Here is a 27,879-nt window from a genome sequence, read left to right on the forward strand (position 1 = left end):
TATATTTAAAATCTTTTAATACAAGAGTTAAGTTAGTTTTGAAGCAGAGGTGGAAGAAATGAAGTCTCAACAGAAAAAAAACAAGGTTCCCACAGAGGATACCTAGAAGACTCCTTACATGTTTTTTTTTTTTTAGAAGTAATGGAAGGTATGGATGGACACGAGTGGTTCTGGAGAAATCTTTATCCTCCATGGTCCTAATGGTGGATGGTCATGATACAAGATATTGTTTCTACTGAGATATCTTTTATAGGACATTTTCCCACTGCTATGAAGCACTGGTATGTAACCAGATACTGTTGTATCAGAGCATGGCAAAAAACAAAACAAAACAAAAAACAATAGTGAACAGTGTTGACACTAATGACATGCAATTGCTAATTTTTCCCTCTGCTGACATTCATTTTCAGGCCCAACCAAGTACCATATCCTTTACATTGATTAAATAGGCAGGTCTACTGGCTTTTTATTTAGATATCCACAAATCTTTCCTCATTAGTAAGAAATGATATCAATATTTAACAACCTTTAGAAACCCTGAGCAGAAGCAGAATGCTGTATGGGTTCATTTGATGAAGCAAACTAAATTTGGTGGCATAAACCAAATCTTTGGTATGCATAACACCACCATGCAATTTATGGCTGTAATTCACTCCCATCATTGCCCAGAAGGTGTCACCACAGCCTCATTGGCTTGAAGGACTTGGGGACATGTGGGGGAGTAGAAAGCAAAGGGAGAAAAACAGACACAAAGAAAAAAAATCTTCATGCAGACAAAGGAAAATAAGCCAACTACCAGGCAGTAATATTCCCAAATGTAGAAACCCACATATTCACTCTACGCCAAAACTATAAATCACTACAGGAGAAAGTGGACTGCTACTTATCAGTAAGAATAGAAAGTAGGAGATTCAAGAAGGTGCTACTACCTCAAGTAAAAAACAGGTGACGAATAGGAAATATTCATGCACTGAGCTTGGTCCAAGCTTCTCATCTTAATGGGATTACCTGATTATCACATCTAGTTGTATAAACTGCACTGGACCTTGTAAAAGGAAAGATAAAAGAGCAGGTGGGAGAGCTCTAATACTGTGTTTCAAGAACATATCATGGAGTGATGATGGTTAAGATACATTGATGGATACTTTAGATACATCTCCAAAGCAACTAGAATACAGCCTTCAAAAATACTAATCTATATAAAGTTCATTTGGAGAAATAAAAATCATTTTCAGTACTAACAAATAAAGGGAACTAGCAGATTGCCAAAAACAAAAACAAAAACAAAAACAAAACAAAAAACCAAATAGCTGGGAAAAGATGCTAGGAAGAATCAGAGAATATAAAACACAGTCTTTTATTGAGAAGCTGCACAAATTAACTCCAAATTACTGCCACAGTCAGACAAGAGGAAGCTTCAAGGCACAAAACTTGTTGCTACACTCCATCTTGCTTTATTGTGGTGTCTTCACTCATGTACTAGTAGCTAAAAGCCATCCACTTTATACTACTACATCTTTTAATCTCTGCTCTTCCCCCCTGTAGTTTAATTAAAAGACAATGAACCTTTTAGAGTAGTCAAATGGAAAATATAAAATTGCACCATTCTATCAAAGCTTAAGATATTCCTGTTCTCAGAGCATGAGAAGAATTAAAAAATACTTGGTATTTTATTACACTCCTCTGTGCCATTTTCTCATCAGAAAGCTTCTTGGTTGGAACACCTATTTGGAACCAGAAACATAATTCCACCCCAGACTGATAAATGAGGCAAAAAATTTAAAAACAATGGAAAAGTTAGATCAATTTGATCTGTTCTCTAAATCACTGTATTTGATTTTTAATTTCTAAAATAATATTGTTGTAACTCTATCTCTCCTCTGTTTAACTGACATTAGGTCTAAAATTAGTGGCCTTTCTTATTTAAGTATTATTTATTCAATGTGTTGTGAGTCTTAAAGCATCTCAGCTAAAATTAGATAGATAAAGCAAAATATCATTGAATGATAAGTAGGCCTGGATGCTTAGCTTTCCTCCAAGTCAGCAGCCCAAATCTATTAATTTTGGCAAAGGGCACCAAGACAAATCCATGCTCTTTGAAATGTTCCATGGGAGTCTTTAAACATGAAGCCCTCATCTACTCTTTATGGACATTAAAATGCTTCATCCCAAGGACCCCTTTATGGCAAATTGTAGGCTGTTCTGTTTTATCTGCTTTGACAAGATGAAGGGCTGAGCTGGCCCTAGAGGAATGGGATACAGAGTCTGAGTAGTTCAAACTTGAGATTTCCAATAAACTATCTCCCACAATTAGAAGAAAAGGGTGGAGGAGATTCATTTCAGCAGATACGGGTTTCCCCTACTATTGGAAAGTAGAATGCTCCTATGGAAACTTTCATAAACCAAAAAGGCATAAAGTGAAGAAGCAATTACCATTAATTTACATGGAAAATTTTTTGAGCATTCTCAGAGCCAAAAAATAAAATAAAATAACCTCTCTTGGGCATTTCTGCAACTTAGGACACATCTTGCTAACAGATGCACAAATCAAGATAAAGCACACATGCTCAAGAATGCAGTTCAAAGCTATGGGGGCTTAATGCTGAGATGCTGAATGTAGTTCCCAGGAAAGGAGCTTGGTGGTGCCACTCTTGCTGGTTAGGGGTGTGCGCTGGCTGCAAAACAAATGCCGAATGCCATTTTTGCATTCCCCTTTTTTTCATAAAAGCAAACATTCTCTTCATATTTCTTTCAGTTAGTGAAAACAGGTACTAAGATGTCTTTCGTAAAAGCGAAGTGGCATAACACAAACTTTAGAAAAGCAGTTTCAATCTATTAAGAATTATTCTACTCCTTACTTAGTTCATCACTAAAAATCTAACTAACATCATGTTCCTCCAAAGTTCCACTGCAAACTGGGACTGAGGTTCTTATTAATTAGCATAGCAGAGCTCTGTCCTACACATAGCTCCTTCTAAGTCACTTGATTCTGATGCCTGCTCTTTTAATTCCATTTTTCACAAATTAAAATCTTTCACAATACTATTCTTATCCAGTCATTATTATTCTTTAAGTTCAATTATCCAGTAAAGAGTGAAAACTTCTCTATCATCCTTTTATCTCACTGGATATACCCGCATATTTCAGTTAGTTAATAAATGCTGTCAGGACATGAGATTTAGGTTTAATTCTTTATCTGTTGATTCCTACTACAGGCATCTTGCTGAAAACTTCCAGAGACATCACTGAATTCATTACTGTCAACTCTACCTTACTTTTGCCCTTCTGCATTAGGTTTGTCTCATATGTCTTTGTATTTCCTTAGAATAATAAAATATAAGAATTAGCCCTATATCAAAAAAGAGTCACCAAAGACACACGATCATAAGTATCCCTCTATGGAAGTGATCTCATAACGTAAAAGTAATGAAAATGGACAAATAGGAAAAAAAAAGGCTCTTGCAATCACCTCTGAAAGTTTAAATAATAACAAAAATGATTATCATGGAAGACCCACCAATTTAGAGAACATCTCTCAACTGTATTCTGAAATACTACACTATAGCTAATAGCTAAACCTCTGACCAACTGCTGAAAACATCTAGTCTGTTTCCTTCTCAGATAAAGTTTCTCAATTTTCTGTAGCAAAATATCATTAAAATTGTACTAATTGATCAAAAGGGAGAAGTGAATGTGAACTTCCCAACAACTAAAATATAAACACTTGGGATCCCTGGGTGGCGCAGCGGTTTGGCGCCTGCCTTTGTCCCAGGGCGCGATCCTGGAGACCCGGGATCGAATCCCAAGTTGGGCTCCGGTGCATGGAGCCTGCTTCTCCCTCTGCCTGTGTCTCTGCCTCTCTCTCTCTCTCTGTGACTATCATAAATAAATAAAAATTAAAAAAAAAATAAAATATAAACACTTAAAAAAGTAATTTAAAGTACAAGCTTTCACATCAGACAAACCTAAACTTGAATATTGGTTCTACTGACTACTTACACGTTCCTGAACAGTTTATTATGCTATAATAATGACAACTTCTACTTTGTAGGGTTGTTGTGAATGAATAAAATGTCACAGTAAAATGTTCAGCACAGTGCTTGTCATAGGGCAAATAAATATTCAAATGATAGTTATTACTGAAAAGATTTTCCTTTAAGGGGGGACCTATTTGATAATGTAAATATAATATTCATTTTATGACTTGTTTCATAATAATAGAACATTCCATATGAGAGAGCAAACACATTACTTTCAATTTTTTGAAAATTTAAAATTCACCTGAAGAATAAATATTATTGGGCTTTCAGTACTGAAGATGTAGTGACCTCAAAATTTGATATGAAATTACACATATACCCTCTGCTCAAAATAGAAAACATGGTAGAAAAAATACAAATATGGATAACAACAACAAAAAGACATAAATAAGCTTATAAGCTATGGAGCAGAATGGAAAGAGAAATGCAAAACTGTGTAGTAATGAGGCTACTGGACTCTGGAGAGAAACAGTAGTAGCAAGAGATCAGGCTACTGTGGTTTACATAGGTTTCACAGAAAGAAGGAATACACAGGTTTATGGTTTGACACTGGGGGATGGTGTGGGGTCCCCCACCCTCGTGAAAGATGGTTCTGTGGCTGAATTTGTGTAACTCCTAATATCACTCTGGGCTGAACACCAAACTGTCAATATAAGATCTATGACTGGACAGGAGCTTTAGGGAGCCAGATGCAGGTAATTGAAAGATCATTATAGGGAGAAATGAACAGAGTCAAATAAAAAGAACAAAACACTCATAAAACCTCTCACTCAAAATAGGCCTGCAAACCAAAATTCACAGAAATCTAAATTTAACAAAGGTATCCAAGAGATCAAGTATGAAAACAAATTCACTCTACTGAAACAGTCTAAAAGACTTTATTTTTTTTAAGATTTTATTTATTTATTCATGAGAGAGAGAAAAAGAGAGAGAGAGAGAGAGAGAGGCAGAGACACAGGCAGATGAGAAGCAGGCTCCATACTGGGAGCCCGATGTGGGACTTGATCCCCAGACTCCAGGATCACACCCTGGGCCAAGGCAGGCGCCAAACCGCTGAGCCACCAAGGGATCCCCTCTAAAAGACTTTAAAATAAGTATTAGAACATTCAAAATGTTTGAAGGTATAAGTAACAAAAAATAAATTATAAAATGAAAGAGGCAGGAATGAAAGAATAGGTAGATGTGGAAAAAAATTAGAAGTGAAAATATAGTCCCTGAAATTAAAAACTCGATAGCATGGATAAAATCTTGACTGGATCCTGTATACAAAACTCTAAGGAATCAACAACAAAAACGATTAGATCATTAAGTGAATTTATCAAGATTGCAAGATATGAGACCAAAAATATAAAAAATCAGTTTTATCTCTATATACCACCAACATATAGAGAACAATTTCAAAATAAAATTAAGTGAGCAATTCCATTTACAATAGCATCAACAAAAATAAAATATTTAGGAATAATGTAACAATAGAAAGCAAGCTAGAACTTATAAAATACTGTTGAAAAAATTTTAAGGACTAAAATAGGCAGAAATACATCCAATGGTCATGGACTGGAAGACTTAATACTGCTAAAATGGTCATATTACCCAAATTGATCTGCAGATTCATCACAATACCTAGCAAAATCCTAGATGCTATTTTACAGAAACTGAGAAGCTGATCTTAAAATTCATATGGAAGTGCAAGGGATCCTGAATAACCAGAACAGTCTTGAGAAAGAAGTATAAAGCTGTACAGCTCATACTTTCTGATTTCAAAACTTCCTATAAAGCACGATAATTATGACTGGGTGGTACTGGCATAAAACAGACATATTAGTCAATAAAAGAGAATTAGGATACCAGAAACAAACCTGTATGTTTATAATCAGCTGGTTTTCAACAAGGGTGCCAAAATAAATCTATAATGGAACAGATGTTGCTGCCACAAAGGGAGATAAACATGTAAAAGAATGAAGCCTCTACCTCACACCATATACAAAATTAAGTTAAAAATAGATCAAATACCTAAATATAGGGGGAAAAACTATAAAACTCTTAGAAGAAAACATAAGAGTAAATATTGTTGACCTTGGTTTCAGCAATGATATTTTTAGATAATCAAATAAAAATACAAGCAATAAAAGAAAAGTTGATAAATTGGACTTCATCAAATTTAAACATTTCTGTACTTCAAGGGTCACCATCAAGAAAGTGAGAACACAAGCTATACAAAGGGAGAAAGTTTTTGCAATTCATGGATCTGATAAGGGATATATATTCAAAAGTGGAAAAAACACATAAAGCTCAATAATAAAAAAACTAAAAACCAACCTTAAAAAAATAGGTAAAAGAGAGGCACCTGGGTGGCTCAGTCAGTTAAGCATTCAATTCTTGATTTCAGCTCAGGTCATGATCTCAGGGGTCATGGGATAGAGCCCCATGTCTGGCTCTGCACTCAGTGGGGAGGAGTCTGCTTGAGAGTCTCTCTCTCTTCCTCTCCCTCTACCCCTCCTTCTGCCTCTCCTCCTACACATTTTCTTTCTCTCTCTCTCAGAAAGAAAGAAAGAAAGAAAGAAAGAAAGAAAGAAAGAAAGAAAGATTTAAAATTAAAGTTCCTTCAAAGGACATACAGAAATGCTAGCAAGCATATGAAAAGATGCTCATTAGTTCTTAAGAAAATGCAAACAAACCAAACCACACTGAGATGCCATTTCATAACCACTAGGATAGTTATAATGAAAAGAGACAAGTATTAGTAAAAATGTGGAAAAATTAGAACCCTTGTACATTGTTGGTGGGATTGTACAATATTGCAGCCACCTTTTGTGCTTCTTCAGAATGTTAAACACAGAGTTTTCAATATGATACAGCCCAACAATTCCACTCCTAGGAATACCCCCAAGAGAATAAAAATCTATATTCACACAAAAACTTGTACCTAAAAACATTATTCATAAGTCACTGAATAGTATGCTTTAAAAGGTGAACTTTATAGCATGTAATTATATCTCAGTAAAGTGTTTACAAAATGGCTGAGGATAGGGCTGACATGTAAATTGGTACAACCGTTTTCAAGAACAATTTGGCAACATCTAATATTACATGTACCCAGTAATTCCACCTTATGTATATAACCAGGGAAAAAATCTTACATGTAAGCATAAGGAGGCAGGTCCAAGAATGTTCATTGTAGCATTGTTTTTAATAGTAAAAAAAATAGAAACTATCAAAATGCTTATGAAGAGATAAATGGATAAATGGGGACATACTCTTACAAAATAAAATACTATATTAAATGCATCAATGAAATTAAATGTCAAAAATAGGATGTTGAAGAAAAAAGCAAATTGCAGAATAACATAGTGTGACATCATTTATTGCTCAAAAACATGCTTTTGGATACATAAATATATAATAAGAATGTTAAAATTTCCTAGGAATAAAGCCCACTAACATCAAGGTACAAATTACTTCTGAGAAGGAACTTAATGGGACTTGGGAATATGTAAGTTATATTTATAAAGTGTCATTATTAGTATTTAATAATTCTATAGCAATCATAGAAAATGATAAGAACTTACTAACCTGTATAGTATGCATAAGGGTATTGCTTATATTAGTGTCTGTCTTTTTTCAGGTTTAAAATACATTTTAACACATATAAAAATGGCACGATTCCATAAACTTTAAGTTTCCCCAGCAGTAAGTTTCCTCAAAGGATTTTTCTGTTTTTCAACCAACATATCAAGGGCAAATATCACTTACTTGAGCCAGCATTAAAGTACCAATAAAAATCAAAGGACTCATTTAGTCAAAATGTTAAATTTTTTAAAAAGGTAAAATTACTATGCATGAATTTAAGCACTTTGAAAATCAGATGCTCTCCGGCCTTCCCACCAAGTGTCACTTGACAAGGTCATTGTTTCAAAAAATATAATAATTATTCAGGAATGAGAGAGAACATTCAGTAGGGTATTCTCCCTACTGTTTCCTCAGTAGAAATCACAAAAATGACAACTGTAATTAAATCTTTTAAAAAAAATTACCTATGAGTTTAAGTCAGGATGAAAATTACTTCTAACCTTATGAACTTTCACACTGCACTGTACTAAAAGAAATTCTTTCAGTTTTCCCTTATATCAGCAATGCATATGACAGCTAAATAAATAGGAACTCTCCAGTTTCGACCTTTCATAGCTATTCAAAAGAAGTAATTCTGTTTGCCATTATTCCACTTACCAAAGATACAAATGAAACAGGTATAATATTTAACATTAAGTCATCTCTTATCCAAAAGGGCTGAATGCTTTAAGAAAAACATTGCTACATATAAAGGGAATCATATAATATATGGCCTTTTGTGACTGTCATCTTTTATTTAGCATAATTCTTTCACTACTTCATACATTTTTAGGGTAAAATAATGTTTCATTGTATGGATATATAACAGTTTTTTTCCCCATTCATCAGTTCATGGACCTCTGGGTTATTTTCATTTTTAAAAAAATAAAATGTTTTATTGGATATGTTAAGTAACAACTCTCAAATATTTTATCTTACTATTTCAAAGCACTTGATAATTGATACCCCTATCTATGTTAACTGGCATTACTAGAATGTTTTATAGTTGTTGGAAATGAAAGAGAAAAATCTATTCTGATTTCCAGGGGCAAAACTTAAAAAGAATCCAGAATCACTGAAACTAAATTTCCTGGCTAAGCCACCCCTAAAAACTAAAACAGAATCACGTCCCAGGTATTTCATCTTTCATAATCTGTTACTTAAGAGATTTTTTAAGAGGTTCAGAATCTGTTCCAGTACATAAATAGGGCCAAACAGCTTCTGTAAAAGAATTATTAAACACATAGAGGAGACCTGTTATTCATATTATAAAAGGAATCCTTACCTGATTCATAGTTCAGAAAAACACCAGTCTTATTGGGACTTACTACTGGCAGAAATGGTTCTCTTAATGTCCAGTGCAATGTAACTGCTCTCAATATAATGTCCAATTGCCCAGAGACGCCCAGAAATAATAGCTGATGCCACCACTTCTGAGGAAGACAGTTTTGGTACCTTCTCAATGTCTACTCAGGCTTACTTTCCACTTCTACCTCTCAGTTATATTTTCACTTTTTGATACTATTAAAAATTCTTGTATGAATGTGGCATTTTATGTGGACATGTTTTCATTTCTCTTGGATATATTCCTTGGAGTAGAATTGCTGGGTAATATGATAATTCTGTGTAACATTTTGTGAAACTACTTTCCAAAGTAGCTGTTCCATTTAAATTCACAATACTAATATATGAGGGTTCCAATTATTCAACATCCTTGACAACACTTATTATTATTTTCTTTTTGATTTATTTATTGTAGGAATGAAGTGGTATCTTATTGTGGTTTCAGTTTGAGTTGTCTTAATGAGTAATAATATTCAGTATCTTCTCACAGACCATTTGTCTACTTTCTTTTGGAAAACTTCAAACCTTTTGCAGACTTTTAAATGGGGTGGTTTGGTACTCTTTGTTGTGATATAAGATGGTCCCCCCCCCAATATATTACAGATGTCCCTTTTTGGGTATGTGATTTGCAAATAATTTCTCTCATTCTGTGAGTTGTCTTTCAATTTCTCGGCATAAACCTTTAAAGCACAAAAGCTTTTAGTTTTGATAAAGTCTATTTTCATCTATCTTTTTCTTTTGTCACTGTGCTTTTGGTGACTAAGAAACCATGGCCTAACCCAAGATCATCAATTTTTATTCCCGCTCTCTAACAAGAGTTCCAGCTATTGACTTTTAGGCATAAAATCTACTTTCAGTTATTTTTTTATGTATGGTTCGAGGCAGGGGTCAAATTTCATTATTTTCCATGTGACTCCTACTTCTTTTGGCACAATTTGTTGAAAACACTACTTTCTTCCCCCACTGAATTATCTTCATTACAGTCAAAAATCAATGGGCCATAAATGTCAAAGTTTGTTTCTGGGATTTCTATTCTATTCATTTTTGGCATCTCCTTGTCAGTACCACAGTCTTGATTACCATAGCTTTGTAGTGACTTCTGAAATTGGGCCTACGCTGTAGGAACAAACGTTCAGAAACGGAATTTATTTTTGTATATTCATCTTTTATCTTGTAACCCTAGTGAACTCATTTAATAGATCTAATGAGTTTTTTTGTGGCTTCTTTAGGATTTTCCATATATAAGATCATGCCATTTGCAAAAGAGTTTTATATCTTTTCTTTTTCCAATGCAGACGTCTCTTCTTTTTCTTTAACTTGCTAGAATTTCCAGTACAATGCTAAATAGGAATGCTGAGAGTAGACAACCTCATTATGTTTCTGATCTTAGGTGGAAAGTATTTAGTCTTTCATGATTAAGTATGATGTTAGCTGTGGGTTTTTTATAGATGCTTTTTATTGGATTAAGGGATTTCCTTTCTATTTCTAGCTGGTTAAGTGTTTTTATGAAAGGATGCTGAATTTTGTCAAAAGCTTATTCTGCATCTTTTGAAATAAGATGTATGTATGTATGTCCTTTGTTCTATTAATTTGATGTAATACAGTAACTAATTTTCAAATGCTAAATCAAACTTGCCTTCCTGGGATAAAATCCCACCTGGTCATAGCATATGCTTTTTAAAAATATGTTTTTGGATTTTGTTTGGTAGTATTTTATTGAAGATTTTTGCACTGTATTTGTGAGGAATACTGGTCAATATGTTTTCTCACGTTTGTCTTTGTCTAGTTTTGGTATCAGGTCAATATTGGTCTGATAGAATGAGTTGGGAAGTGTCCTTCTTCAGGTATTTTTTTGTAATAAGCATGTGTGAAAGATTGGTGTTAACTGTTCTTTGAACATTTGGTAAATTTCACCAATGAAGCTACCTGTGCTTGGGCGTATGGGAAGTTTTTAAAATTACTAATCCAATTGCTTTACTTAATATACTGGTTTATTGAGATTTTTCATCTTCTGGTAGTTTTAGTCTTTCTAGGAATTCTTCCATTTCATGTTAGTTGTCTAATTTGTTGTTTATAGTGCTACCTTAGATTACTTTTCATTTCATTTCTCTGTAGGTTCATTACTGTTGTTCCCTCTTTCATTCATGATTTTAGTAATTTGAGTCTTCTCTTTTCTTGTTGGTCTAGCTAAACCTTTGTTAATTTTGTTAATCTTTTTAAAAAATCAAATTTTGGTTTTGTTGATTTTCTCTATTTTTCTGTTGTGTTTTTCTGCTCTAGTCTTTCTTATAGCTTTTCTTCTGCTTCATTGTGTTTAGTTTGTTCTTTTTATCACTTGTTATGATGAGATTTTTTATTTCAGCTCCACCCTCTTCCCCTTCCTCCTCCTGCTGCTTTTTATTTATTTATTTTTAAAGATTTTATTTATTTATTCATTCATGAGACACACACACACACACACACACACGGGGGGGGGGGGCAGAGACACAGGCAGAGGGAGAAGCAGGCTCCATGCAGGGAGCCCGACATGGGACTTGATCCCGTGTCTCCAGGATCAGGCCCTGGGCTGACAGCAGGCGCGAAACCGCTGAGCCACTCAGGCTGCCCTGCTGCTTCTTTTTAGAATAAATTCTACACTCAATGTGGGGCTTGAACTCACGGCCCCAAGATCAAGAGTCACATGTTCCACTGACTGAGCCAACCAGGTGCCCTTCTTTCCTCTTTTTTAATAGAGCGAAACATACTGTAAGTTTCCATTGTAAGCATTGCTTTAGCTGCATCTCATAAATTTTGCTATGTTTTGATTTCATTTTCATTCATTTCAAAGTATTTCATAATTTCTTTTTTTCTTCATTTCACTGGTTACTTAAGAGTATGTTACCTTTCATGTATTTCTGAATCTCTCAAATTTCCTTTCCTTATTTTAAATATCATTCCAGTGTGTTGAAACATATATTTCATATGGTTTCAATCATTTAAATTTATTGAGACTTGTTTTGTGGCATAGTATAAGGCCTACTCTGGAGAATATCCATGTACATTTGAGAAGAATGAAAATCTGGCTGTTGTTGAGTGGGATAATTATAGATGTCAATTCTTATTACTTGGTATTGTCATTAGCTCTTCTATTTCCTTGTTGATCTTCGTCCTAGTTGTTCTATCAGTTATTATGAGTAGAGTACCCAAAGTCTATTATATTTAAATTGTCTATTTCTTCAATTCTGTCAGTTGTTACTTTGTGTATTTTGGGGTCATTTATTAGTGCATATATGTTTATAATTTTTATATCTTCATGATGGATTGACATTTTATTATAAACTTTTCTGCTTTGACTCTAGTAACAATTTTTGTCTGAACATCTATTTGTTATTAATATAGCCACTTGAGGTCTATTTTGTTATTGTTTCCATGATATATAGTTTTCCATCCCCCTTTTTTTTCCCCCCTATTTCACACATCCTACCAACTTCCCCTCTGGCAACCACCAGTTGTTCCTGTATTTAAGAGTCTGGTTTTTGCCTCTTTTTTTCTTTGTTCATTTGTTTGGTATCTTAAATTCCACATATGAGTGAATAATGCAGTATTTGTCTTTCCCTAACTTATTATTTCACCTAGCATTAAACCCTCTAGGTTCATCCATGTTGCTGCAAATGGCAAGATTTCATTCTTTTTTATGGCTAACACCTCATTGTACATAATGTCACATCTTTACTCGTTTAACTATTGATGGGTACTTGGGTTGCTTTCATATCTTGGTTATTGTAAATAATGGTGCAATAAGCATATGGGTGCATATATCTTTTCAAATTACTCCTTTGTTTTCTTTGGATAAATGCTAGTGGAGTTTACTAGATCATTTAATATTTCTATTGTTAATTTTCTGAGAAACTTCCATACTGTTTTCCAAACTGGTTGCAATGTTTGCATTTCCACCAACAGCGCCAGAGTTCCTTTTCTTCCACATCCTCATCAACACTTGTTATTTCTTTTTATTTCAACCATTCTGACTGGTGTAAAATGGTAACTTATTGTGGTTTTAATTTGCACATCCCTGATGATTAGTGATGTTGAGCATCTTTTCATATTTCTATTAGCCATGTGTATGTTTTCTTTGGAAAAGTGTCTGTTCATGTCTTCTGACCATTTTTTTTAAAAATTTCTTTCTTTCTTTCTTTCTTTCTTTCTTTTCTTTTTTTTTTTTTTTGTAACCTCTACACCCAATGTAGGCTCAAACTCATGGCCCCAAGATCAAGGGTTATATGTGCTTCTGACTGAGCCAGCAAAGTATCCCTCTTTTGACCATTTTTTCACTGGATTACTTAAGGGTTTTGGTGTTGAGTTGTATACATTCTTTATATATTTTGGATATTAAACTTTATTGAATATATTATGTGCAAAGAGCTTCTCCCATTCAGTAGGATACCTTTTGGTTTTGTCAATGGCTTCCTTCACTGTGTAGAACCTTATTTTGATGTAGCCCCAATCAAAGTACTAACAAGATTTTTCATGAAACTAGAACAAATAACCCTAAAATTTCTATGGAACCAAAAATGACCCTAAAGAGCCAAAGCAATCTCAAAAAAGAACAAAACTGAAGGTATCATAATTCCAGACTTCAAGTTATATTACAAAGCGGTAGTAATCAAAACAGTATGATACTGGCACAAAAACAAAGACAGGGAGATCCCTGGGTGGCTCAGTGGTTTAGCACCTCCACCTGGCCCAGGGCATGATCTTGGAGTCCTGGGATCAAGTCCCACATCAGGCTCACTGCATGGAGTCTGCTTTTGTCTCTGTCTCCTTCTCTCTCTATCTCTATCTGTGTCTCTCATGAATAAATAAAATCTTAAAACAAAAACAAAAACAAAAACAAAAACAGATCAATGGAACAGAATAGAGCCCAGAAATAAAACCATGGGGACACCTGGGTGGCTCAGTGTTGAGCATCTGTCTTCAGCTCAGGGCGTGATCCAGGGTCCCAGGATTGAATCCCACATTAGGCTCCCTGTGAGGAGTCTGCTTCTCCCTCTGCCTATGTCTTAATCTCTCTCTGTGTGTCTCATGAATAAATAAATAAAATCTTTAAAAAAAGAAATAAAACCATGATTATATGGTTAGTTATTCTTTCACAAAGGAGACAAGAATATGTAATGGGAAAAAGCCTCTTCAACAAATGATGCTGGGAAAACTGGACAGCTACATGCAAAAGAATGGAACTAGACCACTTTCTTACATCATACACATAATGAACTCAAAATGGATTAATGATCTAAATGTAATAACTGAAACCATAAAACTCAAGAGAAAACATGGGTAGTAATTTCTTCAACATCAGTTATAAACATTTTTCTAGATAGGTTTCCTCTGGCAAGGGAAACAAGAGCAAAATTAAAATTTTGAGACTACACCAAAAGATAAAGTTCTGTCCTTTACTTTTAAACTATTTATGTCTTTGAATGTAAAATATGTCTCCTTAATTTAGGGCTTTTTAAAAGAGGTAATGAAGATAAAACAAGTTCATATGTTGAGGCTCTAATCAACATGACTGGTATCTTTGTAAAAGGAGATTAGGACACAGGCACAGAACATGTGATCATAAAGATGGCCAGGTACAAGAAGAGAAGTTTCAGAAGGAACCAACTTTGGTTCCTGCCATAACTTTGATCTTAAACCTCTAGCTTCAAGACTGAGAAAATAAATTTCTACTATTGGAGCCAAAAATAAATAATAAAGTAAGTATATCTCCTGTAGATATTATATGATGGGATTATTTTTTAATCTATTCTGCAAATCTGTTTGACTGTTTAATTTACTTATGTTTAATGTAATTACCAATAGCCTAGGATTTACTTTCAACATTTGCCCATTTGTTTTCAATAGGTCATATAGCTCTTTTGTTCCTTATTCCTCATTCCTCTATTATCATCTTCTTTACTTCCTGTTCATACAAAGCATCAAGTCCAAACAGATTAAATCTTAAGACCTGTTCAGGTATTTCTGAGGCCTACATAAAGCCTGTACATGCAGGTGGCCTTCTAGATTTACAGGAGTATATTCAAGGTTTTCAAAGTCTCCTACAGGCATCTCATTCCTATGTATTTTGATCCATCTTTTCTTGGCTTCAACTTGCGTCACTGCCTTTGGTAGCTGTGATATTAAAGAATTGCTTCTAATTGTTTTCAACAAATGTCCCAGCAATAAAGCTTTCCTCACTAAGTGAGCTCTGAGTCAGGTCCAACAAAGACAAGCCCTGTGAATAGGGCTTTTCTAGAGATCTGTCAGGTTGAATAGTGAATACTCTGGGGACAGAACTTCCTGGAGAGCTCCAAACCCAATCTGCTTCTTCCAGTAGCTGTTAAGCTGCTGGGTTTTACAGCTACTATGGTTCTGAGGATGTTGTTTTCCAAGGCTACTGCAGAACATGGGAAAAGGTTATAGGAATAAGGCAGGTTAAAATACCACAAAGCCTGCTGTTCTTATTGAGATTCAGCTATTTTTATTTCCTCAGGCTGTGGCAAACCTTTGGTTAAACTCCAAAGATCTCAAAAAGTTGATCTTGACAATTTTTGCCAAAGTTTTTATAGAGGGCTAGATTTTTGGAGATCCTTACTTTCCATTTAAAAAGTGCTTTACATGTTCTTTGCAATACAGAAAGATAGTGAAATTCACTTCTGATACTGTGCATTTATAATTTCATACTGCATACAGACCCACTGAGTTCATTATGTATGCACTTAAAAAGTAGTTTTGTAAAGGCTTTATGTTTTGCATATATCCTTAGTGGATTATTATATAGTGGTTATACTTTTTTCCCACTTAAAATAACATGTTGTCAATTATATCTTAATAAAGCTGGAAAAAATTGGTGCAATATATTTGTAGTCTTCTATTACTCAAAAATCTGTATTCAATATGCTTTGGGAAATGAAACCAGCAAGGGCAAGGTGATATGGGAACTAAAAATTGAGGCAACTCTCAACCATGGTGGTAATGGGGAGAAAGACCACTGATGATGACAGGTGGTCAGGGTAATCTTACTAGTAGATGTAGCAAGCTACCTTGAAGTTAGTCAAGAAAATAACACTGGAGTGAAACAAGGGGGGCTCCTGGGAATCAGACGTTCCTTTTAGAGCAAACAGTATGAAGAAATAAAAGAGCATGGTTTATTTGGGGCACTAAATGTTGTTTCTGTATTGGTACGGGAGAAAATGGTGGTAGTGAGGGATGATTTAAGTTGCCACACATGCATCACAGTTAAATTATTAAAACTATTATAGTCAGAGTCAGTATAAGGAGTAACAAAAGATAAAGGACTTCATCTCAATCTTTGTTCTATATTTTAAAAAGAATTACTTCAAAGTAAATTTTAGATTCTAAAAAAGCAATGAAAATTGAACGAACATTCCCCCAAGAAATTTTTTGTACTAAGATTATGCAATCTAGTTTATGGTTTTATATGTCCAAATTGAAATATCCACTAGTAAGCACTGAGAAGTTTGGAGGAGTAACAAACTTATACCATGCTACACTGTCTTCTGAGAAGAGGCTGCACATGTTGCCACAAGTTTGTGCCACACTGCCATGTTTTACAATAGCAATAACTATTTAATATCATTTAGCTGCACACATAAAGGTATCATACAATTATTCATTAATCCTTACTATACTGCTCAGAAAATAAATCTATAATGTGCATAGAATATCTTAGCTCACTTATTTTTAAAAAACTATTAGAATATATATGAAATCCCATTACGGTTAATACATAATTCTCATATGATAGCTATCTCTGTTTCTTGTATTTCCTTCCATTGCTTTGCCTCCTTGTATATAGGAAGAAAAAAAAAAACAATTTGGCTATCCATCACAATTTTTTTATGTTTTCTGTATTCCTTATTTCTAAAATGCGCGCGCGCGCACATACACACACACACATTTACACATAGGCACATACTCTACCAACTCATCCCAAGAGCATACATTCTTTAAGGTAAACCATGAAAAGAGAAGTAGCAGAAACATCTGATTCATGTTGGCAATCACTTTATATATATATATTTTTTTAATGATAGTCATACAGAGAGAGAGAGAGAGGCAGAGACATAGGCAGAGGGATAAGCAGGCTCCATGCACCGGGAGCCCGACGTGGGATTCGATCCGCGGTCTCCAGGATCGCGCCCTGGGCCAAAGGCAGGCGCCAAACCGCTGCGCCACCCAGGGATCCCGGCAATCACTTTATAAATTAGGATTGTTCTTTAATCCTCCGTGTTCTAATGCTCATGGGAAAAGATTTTTAAATATAGAGAGTTATGCTGAAGAAAAGGGTTCTTCTTCAGCCCTGTTTTTTCCAACACTATATGTGACTAACCTCCGTAATCCTGCGGTAGCTTGCCCTGTGTTTCCCTATCCAAAACACTGAATATACTGCTGTTTCCCTATCCAAAACACTGAATATACTGCTGATTTTGACCCTGTTTTTTCCAACACTATATGTGACTAACCTCCGTAATCCTGCGGTAGCTTGCCCTGTGTTTCCCTATCCAAAACACTGAATATACTGCTGATTTGACAGGGTAGGAGTGAATACTAGTAACAATAATAGTAGTTCCATCAGTGGCCGCTTCGGTATTTTGAATATAAAATGGTCATAACTATTGGAAAATGAGAAAATATAACAGTTGTGACTGCAAAAGCAGTCAACTTGCTATCTTCCTGAACTTGAGAATCTGTTGGAACACCTTTACATTATATGACAAGTATGAACTGGCTGAAAATCTAATTTACCATAACATTCTCTTCCTCTCTATGCTAAGCTGCAGGAGTTCTATTATTATATTAAATCCAATATTCTGCTATTCTTCCTGTTTCTCACTTTCATCCTCTACCCCTAGAGTAGCAACGTATAAAATACTGTAATAGTAGACTCGATGATATTTAGTAATAAGGTAGGTATAGGTTTAACCTAGAATAAATGGCTTTCATAAATTATTTCCGTCTTTATCGAACAAGTCTGATCTAAGCATTGTTAACTCAAGTTTCCATCATCTCAGAACATCCTGCAGCTGAAGAGTAACTCCAATTTGTTTTTGTCCCCATGACTAAAAGTTACTTGACTTCATATTTTTTCATGGTCTTAGGGAATGCTCAGGTACATTTTATCACTAATGAATCTAGAAGTATATCTTATAAAGGGAGGAAAGCATTATAATTCAACTCAACAAATATTTCCCAAATATAATGTTCAATACAGTAAATACTATTAATATAATTATTCATAAAGCAATAGCTATGTTTTTAAATGTATGTTATATGTCACCAGTTTTACATTTCATTAATCCTCACAACAAACTGTTTGTTATGCCATCTCCAACTGGTAGGTAAATAAAATAACTAGTAACTGGTAGTAATAAATTTGATTCCAAAGTTATCCAACTCCAAAGTCAGCATCCTCAAATGTTATATGAAATCTTCCTAATAGTATATTCACTGGCTTTACAATCTTTTTGTGATTTCAGGTGTATTTGGGGTCTAAAGTTTTAAATTACAATTTTAAAAGGGTAATACATGTACATGATTCAAGAGTCAACATTGGGCCTAGAAGAATGGAAAATTATTCAATAATAAACATGATTAGTATGAGGATCTTAATTTCAAGTATTAAAAGAAACCATTTCCTTGGAGACTGAAGGACTGAAGGAAGAAATGTCTAAGATAAGCCTGGAATGTCTTGCTATATCAGAAAGCAAGGAAGTGATTTAAAAAAAAATGCTGGGCTGAAAGGGACACAAGAGCTAGCTTAAAGAGGTTTCTACCGGCCAAATTTGGGACAGTATAAACATCTGAGCCCATATAAATTGATATAAATATATTTTTATATTGGAGAGAAGTTTTTCCTTAGAGTAGGACACCAACTAATAAATGTAGAAGGAATAAGATAATGTCACTATTTGGTAAACAACATCAATATATGTTACAATTAATAGGTGAAAAGTTGATGAAGACTAGAATATCTCTCTGGTCTCAAATTATCTCCCCACAGGGGCACCTGGGTGGCTCAGTCAGCTAAGCCTCTGTCTTCAGCTCAGGTTGTGATCCCAGGGTCTGGGATCAGCTCCATTACAGGCTTCTGTTCAGTGGGGAGTCAACTTCTCCCTCTCCTTCCACCTGCCACTTCCCCTGCTTGTGCTCTTAAATAAATAAATAAATAAACAAACAAACAAACAATTAAATAAAATCAATCTTTAAAAAATTATCTCCTCACAAAATTCTTATTAATTACATGGGGGAAAAAAGTAACTTTACAATGGAGAAACCTACCAACTACCACCTAAACCTCAAAGATTGTATCAACAGAAATGGGAAGAAAAGACATCGAATGCCTCCAAAGGCAATACACTGAAAAAGATACATCACTTTTGTGGTATCTTTGCCAAAAAAGTTCATAATCGGAATCTAATCATGAAAAAACACCAGATAAACCCAACTGAGGGAATCCTTTAAAATACTTAGCCTATACTCCTTAAAAAATGTCAAACACATAACAGAGAAATAATTCCAGATTAAATGAATCTAAGAGATATGACAAAAAATGCATTGTATGATCCTGGTTTGGATCCTGATTCAGAAAAAAATTTTTCTGCTATAAAGGCTATTACAAGGAAAAATAAGCATAATATAAATCAGGTTTACAGATTAAATAATAGTATTGAACCATGTTAATTTCTTCTGTGACTATGTACCAGAATATTCTTAGGAAATAAAAAAACAGGTATTTGAGTATAGAGAATATGCACATATTCTCAAGTGATCTGGAATAAAACTACGTATACATAAATAGATGCACATAATTCATATATAGAGAGGGGTGGAGAAGGAATGATACAAAGCAAATACAGTAAAATGTTAACAATTTGGTTGTCTGAAGAGAATATAGAAATTTTTTATAATATTTTTATAGTTCTACTCTGAGATTAAATTATTTCCAATGAAAATTTATCAGTAAACTATACTATAAGGCTCTATAATAAATTCAGATTCTGCAAGCAGAGAAGGAAACAGGGCAGGTGAAAAATAAGGTAATGTTTACAAAAATGTATTCTAAGTGTTCTTTAAATTTCCTTTCTTTTTTTTCTTTTTTGTTTTAAAGATTTTCTTTCTTTATTCATGAGAGACACAGAGAGAGAAGCAGGCTCCCCGTGGGGAGCCCAATTCAGGACTCGATCCCAGGACCCTGGAATCATGACCTGAGCCAAAGGCAGACGTTCAATCACTTAGCCACCCAGGTGGCCCTTAAATTTCTTTTATAATAAGAAATTATAATTTTTAGTGTGACAATAATTTAAAAAAAATAGTTCCTATGTGTTAAAGATACACACTGAAATATACATGGATAGTTACAAATAAAATGATATATCTGAGATTTACTTTAAAATAACCTAGTGAAGGGGTATGGGCATGAGGTTATAGGTGAAATAAGATAGGTCATCTATAATTGTTGGAGTTCGGTGATAAGTCTGAAGGTTCATTATTCTACTCTTTCTTCTTGTATATAATGTCTGTAGTAAAAAGTTTTAAACAATCAATCCTATATAAAAACACATAAAAAAGAAATCTCATTCCCACTCCTGACCATTTCCATATTTCTTATCAACTTATAGGTTACTATAGGTTAACTATAGGTTATAGGTTACTTTTAGGTAACCATTTTATTATTAGTTTATTATTTTTCTTTCTGGTTTCTTCACACAAATACAAGGAAATATAAATATATTTATATAATATATATTCATATTCCTTTTTCTCCATTCTTTTTTACAAAAAAGTAACATACAATACACATTCCTCTATAATTCGTTCCTCCCTTTTCCTCCACTGCCATCTTCATATGTCATGGAGATATCTCCACATTGGTATATAGAGCTTTATTTTTCTGTGTACGTGTGTTCCATTGTTTATTCAATTAATCCCTTATTATTGGACCATTCAGTTATTTCCAATTTTGTATTCTTCCAACAATGCTACAAAAAATCACCTTGGATATTTTGCCATTTTGTACCTTTGCATGAAACACCATTCTTAGTTCCTTATGTATTCTTTCAATCACATTCTATACGTATGGAAGCATATATTTATACATTCAATTTTATAGTTATATTCAAATGGCAATATACTGTTAAGGTAATGCTAGCTGCTGCAATAATTAAACCCTGAAGTCTTAGTTTAGCAAAATGAAAGGTTGGTTTGCATACACCCAACAGTCCTATGTTCACTGGGCAACCTTCCATGTGTGCCTCAAGAGTCCAAGTTCTGTCATAGCCCAGGGCTTCAAAGTCTTCACTTCAGCAGCAAAGGAAGAAAAATCGAAGATATAACTGCTTTTTAACCTTGCCCAGAAGTCAGCAGATCACTCTGCACATACTCCACTGGAAATAATAGTCATTTAGACGACTTTTAGGTCCTTTTAGATGCAAGTGAGGCTGGAAAATGTAGTCCATGGCTTGGCACTTACTCAAATTTACTTTATAAATGGGTAGCATAAATCTTTGGAGAGTAGCTGTCTCTTGAACACATTCTTCACACTATTTTATTCTGTGTATGTGTACTTCATTTATCTTAGAAATGTTTCCGGGATCCCTGGGTGGCGCAGCGGTTTGGCGCCTGCCTTTGGCCCAGGGCGCGATCCTGGAGACCCGGGATCGAGTCCCACGTCGGGCTCCCGGTGCATGGAGCCTGCTTCTCCCTCTGCCTGTGTCTCTGCCTCTCTCTCTCTCACTGTGTGCCTATCATGAATAAATAAAAAAAAAAAAAAAAAAAAAAAAAGAAATGTTTCCAATAGTCGATACAGGGCTGATCCATCTAAAAACCTTTTTAACAGCTGCATAGTACAGGTACTTCTGTCTTACATCTTTCATTTCAGCAGCATGACTACAACAAATACAGGTATTTCTGCTATAAAAGTTGACTGAAATACCTGAGGTTTCTGCAAAATAATCAGGCTGCTGAGATATATATTGGAGAATTATCCTGAAGAAAGAGAGCTTGCAGACTTGGAGACTAGTTAGCTCTCCCTCTCCAAATCCATTTGGCCTTGGTTACCTGTTGCAGCCTATCATAGTGGATTTCATCCCATCCTGCTGCCTACAGAGTGGGTATTAACCCTCCTTTCCACCTTTGTTCCTTCCTCCTCACACACCTCTTTTTGCTTGTAGCAGGGGCTTAATAGCCTGAAGACTCTCTCCTAAGCCACTCTGCCCTTGTACACAGCAGGTTGGAAGATTAAAAACAAAAAAAGTAAAAGCTGTCAACCAAAGACTGATAGGATTCAGTGTGAATCTGCCCTATCTTTGAGTAGGATAACTCAAGCATCTATATTCCACTCTTATGGATAATTTATACACAGTACTCCTAACTTGATTTTGCATCCTTTATTGACTATTAAGCTGCACTTTTATTTCACTATCCTCTAACAATGTTTCTTGAGATCACCTCCAAAATAAAGTACTCAGATCCGTATCTGAGGGTCTTTCCTGGGGAACCCAAACTAAGACATTCCTTTTCCCAGTTCCTAGCCTGCAGGCCTCCCAATAGTCAGGCTGGTTGGAAGCTTACCAGACAATGTTCAAGCTGCAGTCATTAATAATGGGCGAGACAGCACAAAAAAAGCACTTGAAGCCACTGTTACTCAGTGCAAAGTGCATTAACATGCGAGGGAAAATCACATAGAAATCAACATGACTTCTGTGTTATGATGATAGCTCTTTCCTACTTATAAATTATACACAAAATTATACCAGAGTTTCTTCAGTAGTCGTCTCTGGTGGACATTTATCTTATTTCCACTCTCAGTGTTTACAGACAATGATGCCAGGACTCCTCTTGTGCATAGAACCTTTCATGTGTGGGTATACCTGTCTTTGGTATATATTCCTAAAAGTAGAATTCCTGGATCAGAAACACATGTACAGCAATTTTGAGAACTATTAATGAGTTGCTTTCTTGAGTTTTCACCAACTTTGACTCCCATGTATGACAATGCTTTTTCCTCCTTACTACCTGACAACAAAACAATATTTTTACCTCTGCCTATCTAATGAGCGAAAAATGGTATCTCAGTATAGTTTTAATTCAAAATTCTAAGAAAAAATGAGCATCTGTTCAGGATTTTACGAAACTGTATTGCGTTTCTCATCATCTATTTATATTCTTCAAATTGTTAATATTTGTCTTATTGATTTGTAAGAGCTCTTTATGTATTAATGTTATCTTTTATCTGCAATATAGAATTACAAATATATTTCCCCAGTTTAGAGTTGGCCTTTTTACTCTGCTTATGGTGTTTTGCTTTGTTTTGTTTTGTTTTTGAGGCGGGGACACAGAAAGGGAAGGGCAGCAAATGAAAAGCAGGCTCCATGCCCAGCCCAGAGCCCAATGCCAGGCTCCATCTCACAACCCTAAAAGCATGATCTGAGCTGAAATCAAGAGTCAGATGCTTAACTGAGCCATCCAGGCACCTCTTATGGTCATGGAATTTTTTTTCTTTTTTCTTTAGTCAAATTAATTAATATTTTCCATTATGACTTCTGAAGTTTATGTCTTTCTTCTGTAATTAAAAAAAATCTCAGAGTTTTTTCTAATACTTTTATATTTTCATTTTTAAAGATTAAATCTTTGCTCCATAAGCCATGAGCTGTAAGGTAAGAACCCAACATTTTATATGTATACACTGGCTAACCAGTTGTCACATCATTTACTATGGAATAATCCACCTTTTTCACATTAACTCAAAACATCACCTTTATTATATGCTAAATTTCCATATGTATTTATTTCCATACTCTCCATTTATTCAATTGATCTGCTTGTCTATTCATGTGTTCTTACCACATTATTTAAATCAAGTTAGCTTTGTACTGCCTTTTTTTTTTTTTTTTTTTTTTTGCTTTGTACTACTTTTAACATCTGAGTGGGATAGTCTCTCTTCATCATGCTACTTTTAAAGACTTTTCTGGATTATTACTTGTTTATTTTTTCATGTAAACAATAGAGTCAAGTTGGCTAATTCTAAAAATCACCCCAAAAAGATGTGTATAGTAGAAGTCTCTTACTACTTCTGTAGCCTACTCTCTGTTTTTCTGTCCATAATAAGATGCTGTTTCTGTCTTAACACTAAAAGTTACTGTCTTTCTAGTTTTGTTTTGAGAGAGAGAGCATGGGAATACAATAAAGAAGGACAGACGGAGACAGAGTCCCAAGCTGACCCTCCCACTGAGCACAGAGCCACATGCAGGGCTCGATCTGAAGACCCTGAGAGCATGACCTGAGCCAAAATCAAGAGTTGGATGCTGAATTGACCATGCTACCCAGGCACCTCTGAAAATTTAATCTTTTAAAAGCTTGAGCTCACTCTCATTACATAAAAAAATAATCAAGAATATATTAATTGCTATATCCAGTAGCCTTTGCCTCTTGGAAGTTCAGATACTGTTAACCATTCACCCTTATTTTTTTTTTTAAGATTTTATTATTTATTCATGAGACAGAGAGAGAGAGAGAGACAGAGACAGAGACACAGGCAGAGGGAGAAGCAGGCTCCATGCAGGGAGTCTGATGCGGGACCTGATTCTGGGACCCCGGGATCACACCCTGGACCGAAGACAGAAGCTCAACCGCTGAGCCACTCAGGTGTCCCTCATTTACCCTTTCTTGAAATTCTCTCCTTTCTTTGTTTCTGTCTGATTCATTTAGATACTTAGCATCCCTTTCTTACTACTTTTCCTTAGCTCTTTCAGAGAAATTCACTCAAAAACATTCTGTGTCCTTGGTATACTATTTTCCCTTAAATATATATAATGAAATAAATAAATATATTTATGTATATAGTCAATTTTTTTATATAGTCAATTCTTATCTATCTCTCTCTGCAGTTAATTACCACTAAAATTCTACCTCTAGTTCTGAGCACCTAAAAAGTACATGCCATATGTTAGGTATGAAATGAATACTTAATAAAGCACCAGTGCTAATTTCCAAATTCTAGTTAAAAATTTCAGCTGAAATACTCCTTAGTTATCAACACATCAACATATAAAATACCTGTATATGTAGAAGAAATAACTGCCCAGAATCCTACATTGGTCAAACCATACAAGAACACTGAATTATTCTGGGCACCCCATTTCTCAGGAGAGGTAGTAACCAATTAGAATGAATCCAAAGAAGGGAGCTAGTACAAGATTTACATTATAAGAAGATATGTTGAAGTTAGGATGCTTAGTCATCAGAAGAGATGATTAGAAAAGACATAAATGTCCTAAAATACATGAAGAGCCTTGAAGGTAACACCTTCTTACAAAGTCTTTCAGTCTGTGATCCATCCCAAAATTTTGTCATATCAAACACCCTAACATATACTTTCCCTTCTCAAAATCTGATGACTTCCAATGTTGACAGAAAGTACAAAAAAATTTGTGCAAAGAAAAACCTTCTATAACCCTTTGCTAATTTCTTAATATTATTTTCACTACTCTCTCATTAATCCTTTTCTTCATTTAAATGCCTAGTGCTTTGGTATATATCCACTGAATCGGATACTACTAAATAATCCCTTTCTTTTGTGTATACCTATACCTCAAGGTCTAGCTCAAATAGTATCTCCTCCACAGGCTTTGATCATTACAGAAGGAAGACATCCCATCCCATTCTGAGGATATGTGATACTAACCATCAAAATCATTCCCTTAGAATTGTGTTCCTTGTTTGGCAGTCATGTATATGTCCTAACCGTAATTCTGCATTTTAAGATCCTATAGCATTGATGTTAAATGGAACTTTCTACGATGAAGGAAATAATCTATTATCCGTGCTGTCCAATAAAATGGCCACTAGCAACATGAAACTATTGAGTATATAAATCTGGCTACTGGCTATATTAAAAAAGAATGGTCCTGGGAGGCAATAAATTAGTTTTCTGATCTTAGAATATTTACTGAGAAATAACTATGTTTCAGGTCCCATTTAAACATTTTATACCTATTATTTCATTTTTACTTTTCTATTATTATTCTGTTTTCCAGATAAGTAAATTGAATTCCAGAAAGGTTAAGTAACTGCATAAAGTCCTAATTCTTTGGGATTAAAAAAGAATGAGGCTTATCCACAGACTACTGAAGTTAGAATATTAGAAAATATGGGAAGGACGTTAGTAAATCATAAAACAGTATTCTTAAGATATCATTTTACCTTCTTTTGGTCTCTCTTATGATATTTAGTATATCACTTTAAACATAGTAATTATATCTGAATCAGATGAAAATTTTACATGGTTTACATGTAATTTGTCCTTGTACATAATGTGTTTCTTAATATTTGAATGGACGTTAAATGTGCAAAACTGATATCATAATAGTAAAGTGTGGTAACAGACACAGAATGGAATATTACTGAAGAATAAAAGGAATGAAGTACAGATGCATGTTACAACACAGATGACCACATAAACATTATGCTTTGTAAAAGAAGCCAGTCACAAAAGACTACATATTATATGAAACATCCAGAATAGATAAATCCATAGAGACAAAAAGTAGATTAGGGCTAAGAGGGCTGCGAGAATTAGGGGGAAATAAGGAGTGGATTTTTTTCTAGGCTGTTGTAAATGTCCTAAGACTGTAGTGATAACTGCATAACTGCGATTATAATCAAAACCATGGAATTGCACACTTAAAATGGGAGAACTGCATGGTATGAAAATGATATCTAGATAATTGTTTAAAAAAGTGGAATCATAATTTTATGTTTAAAAAGGGGGATATTCTTAAGGGCTAAATACAAATTATAAAATATCTAGAATATAGCTTTACATTTTAGCATAATCTTTGACAGAAACATTTCTAACATATTTAAGAGTAAAGTGAAATAAAATTGTGGTTTTCAAAATTGTTTTTTCAGGAATGGACAAAAGAAATCTTTCTTAGAAACTCAATAAAACAAAAATAATCTGGAGCTGCCCTGGTTGAAGCCGAGTGGAGATTCAGACCTCTCCGACTCAGACTCCTGCACTTTCTTCAATATTGGCATCTAAGGAATCTCTACAGGGTTTGGGGAAGACAAATTTGAAAGTTGCAGCAAAAAACAACATAAATAAATAAATACAAGGAAGTAAAAACTCTGCAAATTGAAGTGTTTGCTACTCAACAGGTTACCACCTTGTAATAATGGCTCAGAATGGTCTTATGTTAGTAATACACAAACACAAGAATTCTCTTTAGTAAATTTGAATTCTACTTCTGAGATTAGATGTAAGACATGTTGTTTAAAAGTGTGAATTGTTCTAAAGTCAAGATTTACCTCTAATTTTTGTGGTTTTTTTTCTTACCTATTTGGTTTAGGAACTTTTTAATTTTGCTTACAACAACAACAACAAAAAAATGAAAACATCCCAAAATTAAAAAACAGGTGCCCTAGTTCTGTGATAGCAGGGAGGCTGCATTCCTAGAGTAATACTACCTAATCAATAAGGAAAAAGGGGTAGTTTTTAACCCACATGTATTTATGTAACTTATGTAACTCACTTCTACTTAAATGGCTTGTTAACACCTAAAATTTATATTATTTAATTATACATGACATGTTATACTATACTTTGTTTTAGTTACACCAAAATCATAACTGATCATTTATTTCCCTCAAAAATATTTTTAACTTAAAGTTGAAGATGAATAAAACCGTGGTTTTCAAAATTGTTTTTTCAAGGGTGGACAAAATTAATCCTATTGGCAACAAAATAGAGCAGAAAAATCTTCTCAATGTTCCCATTTCTACTGAACTCTAAATCACCACATTGGTATCTGTCTTTAAATAGAAATTAGTAGACTCTACATTTATAGTT

At 34.4% G+C, this 27,879-nt stretch overlaps 2 long non-coding RNA genes across 4 annotated transcripts in view; one reads left to right on the forward strand and one right to left on the reverse strand.

Moving 5' to 3' along the window:
- LOC144310133 (uncharacterized) overlaps positions 1–27,879 on the reverse strand; it is a 116,501-nt gene that overhangs the window by 9,997 nt on the left and 78,625 nt on the right. The window lies entirely within an intron of this gene.
- On the forward strand, positions 141–27,157 carry LOC144310132 (uncharacterized). Its single transcript, XR_013375830.1, has 2 exons — positions 141–281; positions 26,940–27,157. It is a non-coding gene; the product is annotated as an uncharacterized LOC144310132 (long non-coding RNA).

This window comes from Canis aureus, unplaced genomic scaffold, assembly GCF_053574225.1.
Source record: "Canis aureus isolate CA01 unplaced genomic scaffold, VMU_Caureus_v.1.0 ptg000453l_RagTag, whole genome shotgun sequence".
Lineage (NCBI taxonomy): Eukaryota > Metazoa > Chordata > Mammalia > Carnivora > Canidae > Canis > Canis aureus.